The 17,354-nt window shown below is 44.1% G+C and overlaps 1 protein-coding gene across 2 annotated transcripts in view; it reads right to left on the bottom strand.

Moving 5' to 3' along the window:
- ADK (adenosine kinase) overlaps nucleotides 1-17,354 on the bottom strand; it is a 311,940-nt gene that overhangs the window by 4,420 nt on the left and 290,166 nt on the right. The window lies entirely within an intron of this gene.

Here is a 17,354-nt window from a genome sequence, read left to right on the forward strand (position 1 = left end):
ATGGTTTGCCTGCATTTGCACGGTTTCAAAACGTGCCTAAACAGGACGGTATAGTTACTATTACACAGGTCTACAAAAAATTTTTTTTTTTGTAATCATTGCAGTTGACCTTGTACTTTTCTGAATCATTTTTTTGTTCAGATTTCAAAAATGTCTATAGTTTTTCTGTAGCAGGTATGGTTTCCAAGCATCATCATCATTAATATTATAAGGTCTAAGAAATACACTGGTGACATTAAGAAAACAGTAATCTACATGTTCTGTCGGGCTCTCTGGTAGACTCCTCCCGAAAATTCACAGGTACAAATTTCAGACACACACACGTTTGAAAATTCAAAACAATGTTCTTTATAATGAAAATTCACTTAAGCCAAGCCCTCTTTTGGTATAGCAAAGGGCACTCGTCTCCAAACAAACTGGTAATTTGTACAAGTCCCTTATCAGTTCTGTGATATTAGCTTGCAGCTGTGAGGCAATTCACAGTCCTTCTTCTTTCACAAAGTGAAACACACTTTGCTCTGGTTTAGTTTCAAAGCGGGGAAAAATCAGCACACAAAAGGTCAAAGTCAGTAAAGCAGGCACGAAACACAAGGATCAGATAATTCTCCACAATGGCCAAACCCACAGGCTGCTCTTTATAGCAGCCTCACTAATGACCACAACCCCACCCAACCACAGGTGGCCTCATTTTCTTTGATAATAATCTCTCAGTTGTTGCTGCCTATGCATCGCTCTCCACATGCGTGGCTGTATCATTAACTCTTGTTCTGAATCCAAGGAGGAGCTAGATAATTGATCTCCTTCTGAGCTCTCTGCCACACTCTCCTCCTCCCTATCACTCATGTCTTCTTGGTCAGAGGAGCCTTCATCATCAGATTCCATGGGGGGAGGGGAAAACAGGCCTGCAGCATGTGGATGTCTCCCCCACATCCACAGTCCTTGGGGCAGGAGCTGGGCCAGAGCTAACGACAACACTACATATCAGAAATAACGTAATAACAAAAGTGTTTCTAGATCAGACACTATCATATAAGATAGAGCAAAACTAAGCATATTTTGGGAATCAGCACATCAAACTCCATAAAACATATACATCACTTTTGCTGATGACCAGTGTTATCGGTTCGTCCATACTGGCTGCATAGCATCTCTGAATGAGATGCTTAGAATTGTGAACAATTAAGAGAAGTAATTTTCTCCTCATGCTGGAATTTTGACAACTGGTATGATCCCCCAACTTTGGTGCGATTAGCCTGGAGGTGCCCCGAGTTCTAATTTTGTAAGTATCATTTTGAGTCTCGCTATCAAAGAGATGAAACGCTCGATGAAGCCAAAACAGCACGGTATCATCACGACGTGAATATTAAGAACATTCAGAGTTTTGGGTAATTAATGTCATAGTTTTCAGCAGTAAACGTACAAGGACGCCAGGCAATTACACTTTAGTGTAAAAAGGAAATAGTCTCAGCAGTTTTGGAAGTTCTTATTATTCAAGTTGGAGTTTCGTCAAACCACCTACTAAAGAAACGTTGGCAGATTTAGCACAGGTTGACGGGCTCAGATTTTTTCCCCTCGTGAACACGGATGATTGAAATGATGGGAGAAACACGGTTTGTCTGTACCGTTCCATATGATTGCTTATGATTTTATTTCATATATTGTGTGGGTCATCCGAAAAGTTGTTCTTGGGTGGTTGATGGGATCGCAATTTTGTTTTTTGGTTGGAATTCCATAAATAAGCTAGAGATAGTCATTATGCAAATAGTCCTTGACTTAGGACCACAATTAAGGCCCGGGATTTCTGTTACTCAGCAAGGCACTTGGTGTTCTGTCAGGCTCTCTGGTAGACTCCTCCCAAAAATTCACAGGTACAAATTTCAGACACACACCATGTTTGAAATTCAAAACAATGTTCTTTATAATGAAAATTCACTTAAACCAAGCCCTCTTTTGGGATAGCCAAGAGCACTCGTCTCCAAACAAACTGGTAATTTGTACAAGTTCCTTATAAGTTTTGTGATACTTAGCTTGCAGCTGTGAGGCAATTCACAGTCCTTCCTCTTTCACAAAGTCAAACACACTTTGCTCTGGTTTAGTTTCAAAGTGGGGAAAATCAGCACACAAAAGGTCAAAGTCAGTAAAGCGGTCATGAAACACAACGATCAGATAATCCTCCACAATGGCCAAACCCACAGGCTGCTATTTATAGCAGCCTCACTAATGACCACAGGATGCTATTTATAGCAGCCTCACTAATGACCACAGCTCCACCCAACCACAGGTGGCCTCATTTTCTTTGATAATCATCTCTCAGTTGTTGTTGCCTATGCATCGCTCTCCGCATGCGTGGCTGTATCATTAACTCTTGTTCTGAATCCAAGGAGGAGCTAGATAATTGATCTCCTTCTGAGCTGTCTGCCCCACTCTCCTCCTCCCTGTCACTCATGTCTTCTTGGTCAGAGGAGCCTTCATCAGTAGATTCCACCAGGGGCAAAACAGGCCTGCAGCATGTGGATGTCTTCCCCACATCCACAGTCCTTGGGGCAGGAGCTGGGCCAGAGCTAACTACAACAGTTGGTAAGTGAATTTTTGTGCTGTTTTATGACCTTTCTTGGCACAGCTATTGAGTGAATTATTTATTTATTCATGTATTCATGTATTCATTCATTCATTCAACTTCTATGCCGTCCAATCCCCAAGGACTCAGGGCGGTTTACAACAATAATAAAAATACAATATAAATAGATTCATCGCAATAAAAATAAGTCAATGTTGATTGTAAAATTAGTAACATAAACAAACAAACACAGGTTAAGTGAATTTGCCTTTTCCATTGACTTTGCTTGTCACGAGAGGGGATCAAGTGATCTGTCACAAATATTTATTTATTTATGTATTTATTGGACTTGTATGCTGCTCCACTTCGCGGATTTGGGGCAGCTCACAACATATCAAAAACCAATATACAATAAAACATCTGAAATCCAATTAATATAAACTAATCTAAAACCATTCTAAAACGCTTGAAACATTAAAAATCATTGATTCAGATTCAGACCACAAACATACCACATACTCATTCGCCAGGGGCTAGGGGCTAGTGACCCCCAAGCCTGGAGGCAGATTCTTGCAGAAGGCGAGGAATGAATCTCCGGAGGGAGCTGATTCCAGATGGCCGGAGCCCCCACAAAGAAGGCTCTTCTCTGGGCCCCGCCAAATGACATTGTCTAGTTCAGTGTTTCTCAACTGTGGCAACTTGAAGATATTTGGACTTCAACTCCCAGAAGTCCCCAGATTCTGGGAGTTGAAGTCCAAATATCTTCAAGTTGCCAAGGTTGGGAAACACTGGTCTAGTTGACGGGACCTGGAGAAGGCTGACTCTGTGGGACCTGACCGGTCACTGGAACTCATACGGCAGGAGGTGGTCCCACAAGTAATCCGGTCCATGCTGGCCAGCAGATTTATAGCCCTGGGAAAGGCCGTTTTGCTCTCCGGATGCTTTGGGGAAGCTTCCCCGAAGCCCCAGAGTGCAAAAAACCTGCTGAACAGACAAATTGGAACTGCGTTTTTTGAATTTCCAGTTTGCCTGTTGTGCTGTTTTTTTGGCACTCTGGGGCTTCAGGAAGCTTCCCTGAACCCTCCTGAGTGTAAAAAACAGCAGCACAACAAGCAAACCGGAAACCCAATTTTTTGAACTTCCGGTTTGCCTGCTTAGCCCTTTTTTAAAACGTCCCAGGCTTCAGTGAGGCCTGTGCGCATTTGTGTGTGGGATTATGCGCATGCATGGGGGCAGTGTGGTGTGTTCATGTGTGGGGGCGGGAGGAGGAAAGGGTGTGGGCACGTGCACGCATGCCAGCACAACCACACACACTCTTTTGGCACGCGAACCAAAAAAGATTCACCATCACAGGTCTTAAGAATTTGGTGATTGATATTATATTGACTAAACTAAACAATGTCGTTTGGCGGGACCCAGGGGAAGAGCCTTCTCTGTGGCGGCCCCAGCCCTCTGGAACCAACTCCTCCCAGAGATTAGAATAGCCCCCACCCTCCTTGCCTTTCGTAAGCTTCTTAAAACCCACCTCTGCCACCAGGCATGGGGGAACTGAGATATTCTTTCCCCCTAGGCTTCTACAATTTATGTATGATACGTTTGTATGTATGATTGGTTTTAAAATAAGGGTTTTTAGCTGCTTTAATATTGGATTGTTGCATGTTGTTTTTACCACTGTTGTTAGCCGCCCCGAGTCTACGGAGCGGGGCGGCATACAAATCCAATAAATAATAATAATAATATAATTATATATTGATATTGCATTGATGATTGAAGGTAGATGATTTGGTACGTTTGTAGGGGTGAAGAAAAAGTAAATTTTAAAACGTTACAACCCCCCCCCCCCCAAAAAAAAACCAGTAACGGTGTTTTGTGCTGAATAAAAACGTTCAGATGTTTTAAATTATAACATTTCAGTGTTTAAATAAATTTAAAATCAAGCCTTGACTATTGTCTAAACTTTGGAGCTAAAAACTCCTTTGTTATTTCCGTCAAAAGACTTCGCTTCAGAAGTCAAAACAAGAATAGCGAAGTAATTTCTTCTGAACTCACATAAATAGCAAAGTCATTTTTTTCCTTTAAAAAAGAAAGCCACACATAAACGAGGCTGCACTGAATAGAAAGCTGCGGGGACCTGCCTGTTTTTAATAAAAAACCTTTCCCAAAATTGTACATTTTGTTCCTGCACCTTAAGATTTTGCGTCCTTATGTTCTGTTTGTTGAAAGCGAAGAAACTGCCTTCCTGTTCCAGGACCCGTAGCTCTAGCTTAGCTTGCAGAATGATTTGAGTCGTAAAATAAGAATTTTTTCTTAAAGCAGGACGATATTTTAAAAAGAGAAGAACTGCACTACCTTTCAATACACTTGCTGGCTTTTTATGTTGAAGCCCAGCAGCTGCTGAGCGCTGCCAGCGATGTGTTATTTACAGAGGCCCTGCTGTTATATTCAGCCACTGCCCAGCTCCTTGTCAGTAATACTGCCCTTTTTTTGGAAATAATCGCACGGCTAATGGGATGCCCGAAGGCTAGTCAATTTCAGTTTGTTTTAGGCAAAGCACAGACACACAGGGCTCACACCAGATGACTCACAATCACAACCGAGGTAGACGCTAAAAAGAAGGATTCCCGAAGATGACACTACAATCTTAACTTTAAGCAAGTGGCAATCAAAGATTTGCAAGAGATTTGCTTTCTTAAAACGAAAGCACGGTTACCTGCTTTCTCTGGGAATATCTCCGGGACCGCCTTCTGCCGCACGAATCCCAGCGACCGATTAGGTCCCACGGAGTTGGCCTTCTCCGGGTCCCATCAACTAAACAATGCCATTTGGTGGGACCCAGGGGAAGAGCCTTCTCTGTGGCGGCCCCGGCCCTCTGGAACCAGCTCCCCCCTGAGATTAGAACTGCCCCCACCCTCCTTGCCTTTCGTAAACTCCTCAAAACCCACCTCTGCCGTCAGGCATGGGGGAATTGAAACATCTCCACCGAGCCTATACAGTTTATGTATGGTATGTTTGTTTGTATGTTTGCTTTTAATAATGGGGTTTTTAGTGTTTCTCTTAAATTATTATATTTGTTATATATTGTTTATTATTGCTGTGAGCCGCCTCGAGTCTACGGAGAGGGGCGGCATACAAATCTAATGAATAAATACCTGGGATGGAAGCCTGTTTAATTCGGAGAGCCTTTCAAGAATGAACTAGACCAATGATGGCAAACTTACAGGGCTGGAAAAGGCAGGGAGAAGCCTCCGTGGGGCCCCTCTAGGAATCTCCTCCGAGGAAACGGCCAGAAAAGGCGGGGAGAAGCCTCCGTGGGGCCTCTCTAGGAATCTCCTGGGAGGAAACAGGGCCTCCACCCTCCCTGTGGTTTCCCCAATCGCACGCATGATTTGCTTTTACATTGATTCCTATGGGAAAAATGGCTTCTTCTTACAAATTTTTCTACTTAAGAACCTGGTCACGGAACGAATTAAGTTTGTAAGAGGAACCACTGTATATATAAACAGAGAGCAAACCCTTCCTTCTTTCCTTCCAGCATTGATCATGTTATATACAGTGATACCTTGTCTTACAAACTTAATTGGTTCCGGGACAAGGTTCTTAAGGTGAAAAGTTTGTAAGACGAAACAATGTTTCCCATAGGAATCAATCGAAAAGTGATTAATGCATGCAAGTCCAAAATTCACCCCTTTTGCCAGTCGAAGCGCCCGTTTTTGCACTGCTGGGATTCCCCTGAGGTTCCCCTCCATAGGAAACGCCACCTTCGGACTTCTGTGTTTTTGTGATGCTGCAAGGGGAATCCCAGCAGGGGAATCCCAGCATCGCAAATACGAGTGCTTCGCTGGCAACGGAAGTCCGGAGGTGGGGTTTCCCAGCGAGGGGAGCATCAGTGAAATCGCAGCATCGGAAAAACACCAAAGTCCTCAAAACCCCACCTTCGGACCTCTGCGATTTCACTGAGGCTCCCCTCGCTGGGAAACCCCACCTCCGGACTTCCGTTGCCAGCGAAGCACCCGTTTTTGCGCTGCTGGGATTCCTCTGCTGGGATTCCCCTGCAGCATCACAAAAACATGGAAGTCCATGGAGCTCCCCTTCAGGGGCATCCCAGCAGCGCAAAAACGGGTGCTTCGCTGGCAACGGAAGTCCGGAGGCGGGGCATCCCAGCTGCGGCGGTAGGTTTGTAAGGTGAAAATAGTTTGTAAGAAGAGGCAAAAAAATCTTAAACCCCAAGTTTGTATCTCGAAAAGTTTGCATGACGAGGCGTTTGTAAGATGAGGTATCACTGTATTTGGGTAATGAAATGTCTGCAAGATAACTACTAAGCTCAAATAGCACTATTTGTTATTCCTACAGCCACTGACCGAAGAACTGCCTACTTCCATCTACCACTGAAGCCACCATTCCAAAACAGATGTTCTTGAGAACTTTTGTTAGAGCCAAAACAAGCATAGCAGCAGCATAGGGCCGGGCAGAGAATACGTGGCGCTGCTTTCTCTCTTCATCCTTGGGGCTCTCCGCGCCCTTCAACCTGCACAGTGACATCTCGACAAGATGGGCATCTTGTCTCTGCCACAGACCTGGATGTGTGAAGGAGAACAGCTTCCGCGGTTTTCTAACCACTCCGTACACTGTGTGATTAACCTCTGCGCGCATCATGAGCCGCTAGGATGCGTTCGTGCCAATCAACTTAGATTGCTTTGAAAAGGAATTAGCCAAGTTCACCAAGGACGAGTCTCATTAACAGCTACCGGCTGTAATAACGAAATGAAACATCTATATTTAGGGCCAGCGGGCTCCGAGGACCAAAGGAGACAAAGAACGTCAAGGCGGGCGACGGCTTTCAACTACATTTGCCTTCCAGAGGGGTTTCTGCCACTGCTGATAAAGGACCGCTGGGAGTATCGCCACGTCTAATAAAGATTTGGAAGACAGAAGTAAGGCCATGTAGAATTAGTAGAGTTGCTTTTCTGGAAGGCTCACAAGATGCTTATCATAGAATCCTAAGGCTGGAAGGAACCTTGGACTTCCAAGCCGGCTGGAGAATTCTGGGAGCTGAAGTCCTCAAGTCTTAAAGTTGCTAAGTTTGGGGACCCCTACCTTATACCATTCTGGACAATTGGCTGTCCAAACACAGCATCATTCCCTAGATCAGTGAGGGCAAGCCTTTTTTCCCTCGGATGCCGAAAAAGTATGGGTGTGCACTACTGCTCGCGTGTGAGTGCCCACACCCATAATTCAATGCAGGTGGAGGGTGAAAACAGCTTCCCCCACCCACCCGGAGGCCCTCTGGAGGCCGGAAACGGACTGTTTCCCAAATTTTGGTGGGCCCAGTAGACTCGTGTTTTGTTTTGTTTGTTTGTTTATTTATTTATTTATTTATTAGATTTGTATGCCGCCCTCTCCGTAGACTCGGGGCGGCTCACAACATAATAAAACAGTTCATAACAAATCTAATAATTTAAAATTTAAAATATTTTTAAAAACCCATTATTAAGCAGACATACATACAAACATACAATACATAAATTGTATAGGCCCGGGGGAGATAGTTCCCCCATGCCTGACGACAAAGGTGGGTTTTGAGGAGTTTACGAAAGGCGGGTGGGGGCAGTTCTAATCTCTGGGGGGAGCTGGTTCCAGAGAGTCGGAGCCGCCACAGAGAAGGCTCTTCCCCTGGGGCCCGCCAAACGACATTGTTTAGTTGACGGGACCCAGAGAAGGCCCACTCTGTGGGACCTAATCGGTCACCTGGATTCGTGCGGCAGAAGGCGGTCTTGGAGATATTCAAGTTTTGTCCGTTCCAGGATCCAAAGGCTTCTCAGGAGCCAGGGGGTGGTAAAAACGCTCTCCCCAATCCTCCTGGAGGCTCTCTGGCAGCCAAAAATGCCCTCCCAGACCTTTGTGTAAGCCAAAAATCAGCTGGCTGGCACACACATATACGTTGGAGCTGATCTCCGCATGCCACCTGTGGCACCCGTGCCATAGGTTCGCCATCACACCGGAAAAACAGCAGCCTTCCGCAAAGACGTTTTCTGCAAAGCCACCAGATGCAACTTGGTCCTCCTTGCCGTTTCTTAAGCGTTCTCTGTTTTAAGGACTTCGATTTCATTCCTTCTGATTTATATCTTCCTGCAGCTTTCGCTGAATCTTCTCCGCTTAAGATGGATGGCAGAATAAAAAACCTCCTCTGCAGCTCCGCTCATCTACCTTGATGCTCGGCTAAAGACCTGCTTCCCTCAAACCGAGTAAAAAATCAATGTGAGGTTTGGGGAAACACATCCACCGCTTGATTAGGATGTCTTGCTTGTTCTGTAACAACTGCTTGAAGCCGGGGTAGAAATTGATTCGACTCCGTTAAATCTGGGGAAAGAGACCCATTGACGCGGCTGTTATAAAAACACCTCTGCGGGAGGCTCAGAAGCTGGAACAAACAGCCTACGAGGTGTCGATAATTTTCAAGTCCGTATCTATATATTTCATCTCTTGAGAGCGGAAGAAACCCAGGAGTGCCTTGCTTTTCAAACACCCCATGTGCTGGCTAATACTCATTTCATAATCAAATTCAATTCCACTAGAACAGATTTGCCTTTTTTTTTGAGGAGGAACTCATTCAGCGCGTTCATTACAGTTTGCCTAGCTGCTCCTAGTTGTAAACCGTAAAAACAGTATGAAATCAAAAGACTACATGGATGTCTTTCTAGCTGTGAATAATGTGTTTTCAAACACACAGATGTGTAAGTAGAAAAGGCAACAGACGCTTGATGGCATTTTTGGCCCTGTGGAAATGTTGTTAGTATGTCTCGGTACGAAACCTTCCACACAAATTAAGCAGAGTTGTGGGTGTAGGAAAATGTGGGTTAGTCAGACAATAACTCAGACTTAGTATCAATGTATATTCAACGATATTATTATTTACAAATATAGAGAATCAACAATATAATACTTCTAATAGTTTACAAACCACGCACACAGCAAGAATACAGCTCAGGACAAATATCTCTTAACAAAGTAACTTCCCCCAAAGGGAACAGTGCTGGCGCCCTCTTATGGCCAATCTGTAACAGTTCCTTAAAGGTACAGTCTTTACATTATACAAACTGACATTGTTAGCTACTATATGGCAACACTCAAGCAAGTTACGTACAATATACAGTGGTACCTCATGATACGAAATTAATTGGTTCCAGGAGGAGGTTCGTAAGGTGAAAAGTTCTTAAGACGAAACAATGTTTCCCATAGGAATCAATGTAAAAGCAAATAATGCATGCAAATCCTTCAGGAAAATCCCAAACTTTAGAAGGGAGGCGAACCGAGGGCCGGGAGGAGCAGCTAAATGGGGCGGGTGGAAGAAGCAAGGCTAGGCTAAAGGGTGAGTGGGAAGGAAGAAAGGCAAGGGGGGCGCCCCTCCCTTTTCTTTCTTCAAAAAAGGGGGGGGAAAGAAACCCCTTTATCCCAGCAGCACCTGCTTGGGTTCGTAAGGTGAAAATAGTTCGGAAGAAGAGGCAAAAAAATCTTAAACACCGGGTTCGTATCTTGAAAAGTTCGTTAGAAGAGGCGTTCGTAAGATGAGGTACCACTGTACTAACAAATTTTTCTTTCGAAAATCCCCTGGAGGAGCAGACACATCTTAGTTATTATTTTAAAACAGGGGTCTCCCAAATCGCCAACTTTTAAGACTTGTGGACTTCATCATCCACAATTCCTCAGCCAGTTTGTTGGGAATTCTAGATGAAGAAATCCACAAGTCTTGAAGTTACCAAGTTTATTTATTATCTATTTATTAATTGGATTTATATGCTGCCCCTCTCCAAGAACTCAGGGCGACTTACAATGTATGAAAAACAATAAAATATCCTAAATCCAATTATAAAATTAACTAACAAGTCTAAAATCCCAATTTCTTAAAAACCAACCAGTCTCATTCAAACAATGTAACATGCATTAAATTCATCAACCAAAGGCTAATATCTAACAATCCCAGGCCTGTTGAAACAAATGGGTCTTCAAGCTCTTGCGGAAGGCGAGGGGTGGGTGGGACAGTACGAATCTCCAGGGGGAGCTGGTTCCAGAGGGGCGGAGCCCCCACAGAGAAGGCTGTTCCCCTAGACCCCGCCAAGTGACATTGTCTAGTTGACGGGACCTGGAGAAGGTCGACTCTTGTGGGACCTGACCGGTCACTGGGACTCATACTTTATATATACAGGTGATATATATATATATACACACACACACACACGTTCGGGTTTCCATTTTACAACAGCATGAAGCTTGGAAACTTCAGCCTGATGATGGTGAATGTGATTGCCCCTCTCTGTAGACTCGGGGCGGCTCACAACATATAATAAAACAATTCACAACAAATCTAATAAATTAAAAAAATTAAAAAACCTCATTATTAAACCAGACATACACACAGACATACCATACATAAATTATATAGGCCCGGGGGAGGGGGGGAATGCCTCAATTCCCCTATGCCTGATGGCAGAGGTGAGTTTTAAGGAGTTTACGGAAGCAAAGGAGGGTGGGGGCTGTTCTAATCTCCGGGGGGAGCTGGTTCCAGAGAGTCGGGGCCACCACAGAGAAGGCTCTTCCCCTGGGACCCGCCAGACGACATTGTTTAGTTGACGGGACCCGGAGAAGGCCAACTCTGTGTGACCTAATCGGTCGCTGGGATTTGTGCGGCAGAAGGCGGTCCCGGAGATATTCTGGTCCGATGCCATGAAGGGCTTTATAGGTCATAACCAACACATGCATGCATAGATAATTGTTTCTGTTTTATTTGTGGTATGTGTGTATGACAGAGAGTGTGAGAGAGGAAGAGGAAGAGAAAGAAAGAGAGAAACAGAGAGAGAGAAAGAGGGAAAGAGAAAAAGTGTGTTTGTGTGTGAAAGAGAGAGTGTGTGAGAGAGGAAGAGAGAGAGAGAGAGGGAGCGAAAGAGGGAGAGAGACAAGAGAGAAAGAGAAAATGTATGTGTGTTTGTGTGTGTGTGTGAGAGAGAGAGAGATACCAACAGAATCAAATAGACATTTTTTGAATTTCTGACAAGCTCAGCCCGAAGGGTTTGTCATTGCTGTAACAGAGCATGAGAAAGAAGATAGAGAAGGACTCACGAAAATAAATAAATAGAGATTTGGAAAATTGGGAAGAAGAAATGGAATAATGTGATTTTTTAAAAATAGGAGAGAATGTGAAAAATATTTTGAATTGAAAGAGTAAGTAGCACTACGGTATAATCTGCCATTGAACATTCTCCAGCTAGAGTGTGGGGAGACACACAACGCTGTGTTTTGTGTTTGTGGGTCCCACTTAGTATTTGAAAATATGCCTGCAGTATTGAAAAAAGAGCTGATACTCCCCATGATAACTAGATCAAAACTTGAAAGGCAGTCAAAACATCTCTTTATACACCGAACAATTTTTCTAATACAATAAGAGGGAAATCTGCTTAATTTATGTTAGAAATCTCCTCCTCCTTCTGCTCGGAGTAGCTGTCAGTCAAAAGGCTGAGGGACTGAAAATAGAATTTTATTGCCCTGCCTCTTACCGAATTCCAAGGAGAGGGAGTAAGGGTTAAAACAGACACCCGTGTCAAGCTAATCTCTTTTACACTTATCTTCGGCTGACGGGAAAGAGGCAATAACTAAAACATTCTTCACCTCAGCAGTCTTTATTTTTCATTCGGCTTCATTTATAAAGGTTTCACCAGGCGCCATTCATAAAGCCACGAGGTTTCGGGAAAACCGGCTATCGTTTTTCAAACAATGAAGTTACTCTAGCAATCATCTGAGGCGCATATTTTACAGCTGTCAAGTGGTGAAGGAGAGAACCAGATTTATCCAAGGGGACAGGGAAATTAGGGTAGGAGGTGAGGGAAATAATCGGTGACAGGTACTTTAATTAGGACGATCATCTCCCTGTCATGTTTTTATTCCACGCGACCTCCTAAGGCGCTGGTGGCAAACCTTTTCTCCCCTCGGGTGCCGAAAGCGTGCGCGCATGCCCGCACCCATAATTCAATTCAATTCATTGGAGACCGGAGGCTCTAGATCAGTGATGGTGAACCTTTTTTCTCTGACGTGCCAATAGCGCGTGCGTACAACTATCGCGCCTGCGCGAGTGGCCACACCCATAACACAATGCCTGAGGAGGGTTAAAGTAGCCCCCCCCGGAAGCCAGAAACAGCCCATTTCCCAACTTCTAGTGGGCCCGCTAGGCCCGTTTTTCACCCTCCCTAGGCTACAGAAGCTTCCCTGGCGCCTGGGGAGGGCGAAAATTTCCACCCCCCTGGAGACCCTCCGGAAGCCAAAAATGCCCTCCCAGAGCCTCCGTGCGAGCCAAAAATCAGCTGGCCAGTACGTACGGTCATGACCTTTAAAGCCCTACATGGCAATGGACCAGATTACCTCCGGAACCGCCTGCTACCGCACGAATCCCAGCGACCGATAAGGTCCCACAGAGTTGGCCTTCTCCGGGTCCTGTCGACTAAACAATGTCGTTTGGCGGGCCCCAGGGGAAGAGCCTTCTCTGTGGCGGCCCCGGCCCTCTGGAACCAACTCCCCCCGGAGATCAGAACTGCCCCCACCCTCCCTGTCTTTCGTAAATTACTCAAGACTCATTTATACCACCAGGCATGGGGGAGTTGAGATAGCTCTTCCCCCTAGGCCATTACAAGTTATGCATGGTATGTTTGTGTGTATGTTTGGTTTTATAATAGGAGTTTTTAGTTGTTTTTTATTATTGGATTGTACATGTTGTGTTTATTATTGTTGTTAGCCGCCCCGAGTCTGCGGAGAGGGGCGGCATACAAATCCAATAAATTATTATTATTATTATTATTATTATTATTATTATTATTATTATTATTACATATGTGCTGGAGCTGAGCTTGGGCAACAGCTTGCATGTCGGCTGATATGGCTCTGCGTGCCACCTGTGGCAACCGTGCCATAGGTTTGCCATCACTGCTCTAGATGTTAAGTCCAGGTAGCCTCCATATTTGGAAAAGGGGCTTCCCTGGACAAAGCAGGAAATAAAATAGGATTGGATACTGTCAGGGGAGGATTCCCATTCCCGCTGCTCTCGGTGCGTTGTGTGTGTGCAGCTTTAGCTACCTTGCGTGCGCGCATGTCCCAGCGTGTTTTTGCTTTTGTATAACCTGAAATGCAATAGTGTCCTGTTTTAGTATAAAGATAGGGCAGCTGAGTTAAACCTTGACTTAGTCATGTTTGGAGTAGATCTATTTAAATAATTGGGAGGAGTTAGCGTGACTACATTTAAGAAAACTTTCTGACATTAATATACTGCCATTTCTCCAATTCTTTGCTATTTCTATTGGTCAGGCACACGTGCATAGAAATACAAGCAAACAGTGTATATCATCTATACTGGTTGCTGGGAGGCAGAGGCAGATCTCCCAACCTTGTTTTCCTCCTCCAAAACAATATTCCGGTACGTCTTGTTGTGGCTAGCTCTGGCCCAGCTCCTGCCCCAAGGACTGTGGATGTGGGGGAGACATCCACATGCTGCAGGCCTGTTTTGCCCCCGGTGGAATCTGCTGATGAAGCCTCCTCTGACCAAGAAGACATGAGTGACAGGGAGGAGGAGAGTATGGCAGACAGCTCAGAAGGAGATCAATTATCTAGCTCCTCCTTGGATTCGGAACAAGAGTTAATGATACAGCCACGCATGCGGAGAGCGATGCATAGGCAACAACAACTGAGAGATTATTATCAAAGAAAATGAGGCCACCTGTGGTTGGGTGGGGCTGTGGTCATTAGTGAGGCTGCTATAAAGAGCAGCCTGTGGGTTTGGCCATTGTGGAAGATTATCTGATCGTTGTGTTTCGTGACTGCTTTACTGACTTTGACCTTTTGTGTGCTGATTTCCCCCCGCTTTGAAACTAAACCAGAGCAAAGTGTGTTTCACTTTGTGAAAGAAGAAGAACTGTGAATTGTCTCACAGCTGCAAGCTAAGTATCACAGAACTGATAAGGGACTTGTACAAATTACCAGTTTGTTTGGAGACGAGTGCTCTTTGCTATACCAAAAGAGGAAGTGAATTTTCATTATAAAGAACATTGTTTTGAATTTTCAAACGTGTGTGTGTCTGAAATTTGTACCTGTGAATTTTTGGGAGGAGTCTACCAGAGAGCCCGACAGATCACGTCTTATACACAATGATGGGCTTCCAAAAAATTTATTGCCATACTGTGGGTGTGGTTTATTTTGTGAGCATGGCTTGCTGGTCATGTGACTGGGTAAAAGTGGCCTGATGGCCTATGACCAGGTGAGAGTTCTTGACAATCATGTGACCTGGGGGGGGGCCTTAGAGATCATGTGACTGGGTGGGAGTGGCTTGCCGACCAAGATAAGTTTTCAAATAGGACCATGGACTCTTTTTCAGTTAATTAAGTCACATTATTTGAATAGCCAGGACAGATGATAAGACAGCATTATTTGTTGAACAGCACAGTAACATTTTAAGGTTTTGTACCGAACCTACAAAGTTCAGTATGATAACGGATTAGGCAAGTAGCTCAATTTTCTTTAATTAATATAAAAGTTCAGTTCTAGATGATGATTAAAATGATTAAAGCGCTTATAGGTAAAAATATACTATTTAATTATTTCCTATTTTAAAAAGTAATTAAGGATCATACTAAGGTACCAGAGAAGGAAGGACAATTAAAAAACTGTTAAGTATTCAATAAATAGTGCATAAACTTACTATCCCCACTGCATCCCATCCACCCCTGTGGGGGAAGCAGCCTATTGCTGCTTATACTCCAAAAAATACGGTATTTAGAATCCAATCCCAATGCCTTGTCTGGCCTTAGCTTTTGTAACCTCTACTACTGAAAGGAAACAGTCACATGTTTCAATCTAAGCACTACAAATAATCCTTTCGAGTGATCAAAAATGCCTAGATGCATAAAAGAGCATTTCTCAGTTAGTGCCTTGAATGTAATTTTGTCAGATTTCCTACAGTTTTAAACTTTAATGAGTGGAGACCAAGAGATAATAGCTAATGCTGTACAGACCAAGATCAAAACATCTGAGAGAAGAGATGAACCTAACATTAGAAGAATGGGGCATCTATGATTCCATCTCCCCAACTGGTTCTCATCGGGTCTTTTTATTATTATTTTATTATTATTATTTATTAGATTTGTATGCCGCCCCTCTCCGCAGACTTTCCTTCCAATAACACAGGTAAATGATTTTACAATAACCCTCAACCAACTGTTTTATGGGGTTTTTTGCTCAAGAAGGGGAGAAGAAAGAGAAGCAGGAGGAAGCGAATTCTGTGTCTGTCACATTTGGGCTAATGCCCAAACAACCACCAGAGGGCAGCCACGTTTGTCTTTTCTGAACCATGTTACCACCTTAGGGACAGTCTAGAACCGGGATGGCGAACCTAAGGCACATGTGCTAGAGGGCGTGTGCATAGCCCTCTCTTTGGGCACATGTGCAGTCACCAGCTGGTCTTCTCGGTTCCATTGTGCGCATGTGCACCGGCCAGCTGGTCTACCAGCTGTCCAATGTGCAAGCATGCGCCAGAATCCAGAAGGTGCGCATGTCTTCCGAGTTCTGATGCTCTGGCACGCGTCGGGCACTCAGCGTCAAAAAGGTTAGCGGTCACCAGTCTAGAGTTCCGCAACACAGACAAGATTGGTGGCTCAAGGTAAACCTAGATGGTTACAGACTTGAAGATATTCTCATATACAGTGTGTCCCTCGCCACTTTGCGGTTCATCTTTTGCGGATTCGGTGCATCGCAGGTTTTAATAAAATATTAATGGAAAAATATATCATGGGTTTTCTGCGGAATTCACCCGCCTAAGACCCTACTTGCCTACATGAGATTATAAACAACACACGATTGGTTGATTGATGGAGAAGTGACCAACCAGAGTGCAGCTTTGTATCCCAGAGCCTGATTGGCTCAGTACAGTAGCGCGTTGTTTACTTTTCGTCTTCCCCATCTTTGAGTCTGCTCCTTCATACTAGCCTTAAAATAGTGTATAAATACTTAAATAAATATAGCGTCCCTACTTCGCAGATTTTCGTTTATCGCGGGTGGTCCTGGAACGTAACACCTGCGCTAAACGAGGGAACACTGTATCCTCTTCTTCTCATGCGGCAACAAGAACAAAATACGATATTTTGAGAAAAACAAGGAAAGTGTTGTGGACAACTTGTAAGATTTTTCAGTACTACCATTTTCAAAGCGAAAGAGGCTGTTGCTGGAAGATGCAGAGATTTATTGTCAATACGATAACTTTGCAGCTACACGAGGTTTTGATTTATTTGAGACATTTCAAACAACGGAGCCTGAGAGTTGCATCTTTCATCCTTTCCCAATATTAAAAAAAAATCAATCAATCAATTGAGATCGGATATAAATCGGAGCAGATGTTCTGCTATTTCTCTTAAAACGTATCATTTGAGAGAGGGGCATGTACAGGCCATCAGCTTAGGAAACAGATGCAGTAAGGTGGGTGGGTGGGTGGGGAAGTTTAAGGTTCAAATGTTAGTTATTTTCATACTCTGCAACATTCGCCACAACCTGCTAAAAGGGAAGAGCAACATGATGCTAAGGTTTTAAAGCCAGGGTAGAATTTGGAGGACTCTACAAAGCATATTTGAGGCCGTTTTGTTTACGCAACATTCTGACAGGCACAATTAAACTTGTGAAAACAATATAGATGTTGCTTAACAGCACATTATCTGCAAAGGTGCCAACACGTTTTTCTTCCCTGAGAGAATTAACAATCCATTAAAACAGACTCTTGGGA

The sequence above is a fragment of the Erythrolamprus reginae genome, chromosome 5, assembly GCF_031021105.1.
Source record: "Erythrolamprus reginae isolate rEryReg1 chromosome 5, rEryReg1.hap1, whole genome shotgun sequence".
Classification (NCBI taxonomy): domain Eukaryota; kingdom Metazoa; phylum Chordata; class Lepidosauria; order Squamata; family Dipsadidae; genus Erythrolamprus; species Erythrolamprus reginae.